Raw genomic sequence first — 4,831 nt, forward strand, 5'->3', positions numbered from 1 at the left:
ACCACTGTGGTGACACTCCACCACAATTGCCTAGACAGGATCGACTCTTGCATACTTATAGGATTAAACATCGATTTCTCTCTAAAATGTGGAAAGTATAAACTCATGCTTATTAGAATTGGAAAGGACTCTATCATTTTTTACCTGAATATCTGGAACAAAATAATGTTAACAAGAAGTGTTAAGACACCATCATCACTTACCTAAGCGTTTGAAGATCAAATGGTCTTTGTTTGTGGGTTAGTCCCATGTCACTTACCTCCTTTCCTGCTATGTGCCTCCTTCACTACCACGGACAGGCTCACAGACACGGTGTTAACAGGAACCTGAAAAACATGCTGTGGGAAGTGTTCAGTACACATCCTGTTCTACCTGGACACCCACAGAATTCCTTTGGTCAGCTCTATCATTTTGTAACTCATCAAGGTCCCCTGAATAACTGTAGAACTCTGAGGTTAAACCCTCACATGAAATATCTTCCTTTCTTGAAGAGATATCCAGAAACATTTTATGGTTGCTTGCCCCTCTGTCACCATTAGGAGTATAAAAAAACACATTATCTCTAAACAAGAAGCTAGTTAATAGTCGTGCTTACTAGTATTGCTCAGGACAAACCAAGTTCTTAACTGTAAACATGCCCCCAAACAAGGTTATTAGAAGAGTCTTTGGATCATTATTAATTACCTAGATGTCTGAAAATAACAAAAAGCCTCTAAAGAGTGTATGTCCTATCACATCATACCTCTATTAGCAAAGACCTTAATAGGATACCTGCAAAAAACATAACACATGTTTTGGGGACACCATCCTTATCTAGATACTGAAGTTCAGACAGTGTGCATTGTAGTAAGACCCACTTTGTCACTTACCTGGTTACTAGCAATCTCAAATAATGACCATTGCTAGATTCACTGTGATTTCTTGACTGGAACCTGAAAAACATGTGTAATGATTATGTTTAAGAACACAACTTCTGGGGCGCCTGGGTGGCTCAGTCGGTTGGGCATCTGACTCTTCATTTCACTCAGGTCATGATCTCAGCATCATGGGATTGGGCCCCGCATCAGTCTCTACGATGAGTGTGGAGACTGCTTGAGATTCTCTCTTTCCCTGTGCCCCTCCACCCCTTCTCTCTCTCTCAAAATAAATAAATCTTAAAAAAAAGAAAAAAAGAAAACACACAACTTGTTCAGGGCGCCTGGGTGGCTCAGCCAGTTAAGCATCCAACTCTTGATCTCAGCTCAGGACTTGTTCTCAGGGTCTTGAGTTCAAGCCCCATGTTGGGCTCCACGCTGCCCCCTTTCCCCCAAAAAAGAACACAACTTGTTCTACCATGACTCCTACAAATAATCTTGGTCACCTTCATTATCGGGGAAGTTTCAACACTACCTTGATCTTGGCAGAACTTCAAAGTTGACACTGTTAGAGATGCCATCATTTCTTTACCAAGTACCTGTGGAAATCTCCTGGTCAGTAGTGTTTGGTATTGATAGTAGAATAACCTGAACAACTGTTTATCCCTCAGTCCCTTCTATATATAAACATACATTATATCTAAACTTTAAAATACTAGAGGCTAATGCTTACTAGCATCAGTTGGGACAATATCATTTCTTACCTGAATGCCCGCCAAAAAAAAAGGTAACACAGATGTTAGGGACATCATCCTCATTGACCTCAATAACTGAAGATCACCTGATTTTTAATGGGGCTTAAGGCACATATCAGTACTTACTGAGATACATGCAAAGTCTCTGTTAATGATGATGATCAGGTTCATTATGATCTCTTGACTGGAACCTGAAAAACACATTGTTTTTTAGATAAACAAATGTTTATCTAAGGACACACATCTTCCATATGGATACCTGCAAATAACCACCTTCATTCAGTTCCATCATGGCAGGATCCATCAACCTAACTAGATTTTTGCAATATTCAAGGTCTAGCTATATTGAGAGACACCATCATTTCCTGACTACATATCTATAAAATACCATGGTTACAATTGTGAGGCAGAATTTCAGGGTAATTACCTGGATAAATGCAAATTACTCAATACTCACATGATTACACATACATTTTCTGTACAATATGACAGCAGGATAACATGGTTGTTAGCATTGGCAAAACATTATCATTGCTTGCCTACCTGAATACCTGCTAAGAACTCACATGATAAAACAGGTCTGGGCAATCCAACATAATTCAGCCAGATATATAAAGATCAGATGGTCTGTGATGTGTATATCATCACTTACCTGCATACCAGAGATGTCCCCCTGTTAGTGACTTATGATTCATCATGGTATCTTGATAAGAACCTGAAAAACACTTTGTGAAGTATATATTAAGGGATACAACTTTTTTTTAACCAGAACATCTGAAAATAACCATGGACACTGTACAGAGCACATCAAGTCTACCTGGATACTTGGATTAATTCAAGGTCAACACCACTGTCAGATAACAACATCATTTCATACCATAAAAACTGTAAAAATCCCACAATTACTAATTGGGGGCAGGACACCATGACATTTACCTGGATACACACAATCCCTCAATGCTCACAGAGTTAAATATAATTTTTCTCTTAAATATAAAATGTGAAAAACAATGGTTACAAGAATTGGTTTGGAACATATCCTTTATTAACTGAATACTTGTAAGAATTATATTAACAAGCAGTGTTAGAGATACCCATCACTTCTTACCTTTATATATGAAGATGAGATGATCTATGCTGTGATTTAGGCCCACATCATCACTTACCTTGATAACAGCAATATCCTCTGTGAACTTATCATTGATAAGCTCACCGTGGGGTCTTGACATGAATCTGAAAAACACATTGTGAAAAATGTGTTTGGTACATGGATCATTCTACCTCTACACCTAAAAATTCCCCTGGTCATTTGTATCATTTCGGGATCCATCAAGATTACCTGGTTACTTGCAGAAGTCCAAAGTCCAAGGTTAAACCTTAGAAAGAGACATCTTCCACTTTCGGAGAGATGCCTGCAAAAGTCCCATGGTCATTAAGGTGTGATGGGGAATATGAGAAATTACCTGGATGCCTGCATATCTCCTTACAAATGTTAACTACACATTAGTTCCAAAGAGAATACCGTAAAATCTCATGCTTACTAGTATTGTTATGAACAAATTTCTTAATAGCGCACATGCTACAAGACAAATTAATATGTGTTTCTACAATATCATTAATTATCTAGATGCCTGAAATAAAGAAGGTCTCAATGTGCACTAGCAAAGACCTTAATGAAATACTTGCAAAAAACATGGTAATACAAGGGTTATGAACATCATGCCCACTTACCTCGATATTCAAAGGTCAGATGATCTGTATTGTGCTCAGACCCATATTATCACTTACCTGGCTAAGTGCAAAGTCCTGTTAATGTCCACTGAGAGCTTAACTGTGATCTCTTGACTGAAACCTGAGAAAAAAAAATGTAACAAATGTGTTTAAGGACACAACTACCTCTACCAGGATACCTGCAAATAACCTTGATCACTTTACCATTATGGGACACATCAACTACCTCTAGACACTTACAGTACTCCCAGATTAATAACCATTGTCAGATTAAGACCATCATCTGTGACTTTATACCTGCAGAATTCCCATGGTTACCTGTGTTGTGGAACACCACGATTGTTACCTGTCAGGGTTAAATATAAATTTTCTCTCAAATGTCAAAAGTGAAAACTTGGGACGCCTGGGTGGCTCAGATGGTTAAGCATCTGCCTTTGGCTCAGGTCATGATCTCCAGGTTCTGGGACTGAGCCCCATGTTGGGCTCCCAGCTCAACAGGGAATCGGCTTCTCTGTCTCCCTCTGCCTCTCCCCCTGCTTGTGCTCTGTCTCCCACTCTCTCAAAATGAATAAATAAAATCTTAAAAAAAAAAAAAAGTGAAAACTTGTAGTTTCTAGAATGTAAGGACTCTACATTTTCATACCTGAATTGCATGCAATCAAAATATGATAAATATTATTGAAACCATCATCACTTACCTACATTCGTTGTTTTTTTTTTAATTTTATTTATTTGTGAGAGACAGAGAGCACAAGCAGGGGGAGCAGCAGGCAGAGGGAGAAGCAGGCTCCCCACCGAGCAGGGAGCACGATTCGAGGCTCGATCCCAGGACCCCGGGATCATGACCTGAGACGAAGGCAGAGGCTTTACCGATTGAGCCACCCAGGTGTCCCAACTTACTTACATTTCTGAAGGTCAGCTGGTCTGTGCTGTGGGTTATGCCCACATCATCACTTACCTGGACATCAGCAATGTCCCCATTAATGAGCATTGTCAGGGTCATTGTGAGGTCTTGAAAGAAACCTGGAAAACATGAAGTATGTGTCAAGGGATACCATTTATTCTATCAGGATACCTGTAAATAACCTCGTTGACTTCCATCATTATGGGACATAGTAACTCTACCTGGATACCAGCAGTATTCCAAGGTCAACATTTTTAGGTAAGACTATTATTTCCTAATTGTACACTTGCAAAAATCCCATGGCTCCTACTGGGTGAGGAACACCATAATTATCTGTATACCTGCAATCTCTTGACACTTGGTCCATTATTTAGGGACCCATCAATGACACCTGGATTTTGCAGAATTCCTAGGTCAAATCCTAGTATCATGGAGGCATACCTGCAGGAATCCCACGGTTAATAACATAATGTTGAAGAATATGATAAATTAAATGGATGCTTGCATATCTATCTATCACTAGATGAGTTAAATACATGTTACCCTTAAACAAGAATTCAGTAAAATTTCATGCTTACTAGTACTGT

This window comes from Neomonachus schauinslandi, chromosome X, assembly GCF_002201575.2.
Source record: "Neomonachus schauinslandi chromosome X, ASM220157v2, whole genome shotgun sequence".
Taxonomy (NCBI): Eukaryota; Metazoa; Chordata; class Mammalia; order Carnivora; family Phocidae; genus Neomonachus; species Neomonachus schauinslandi.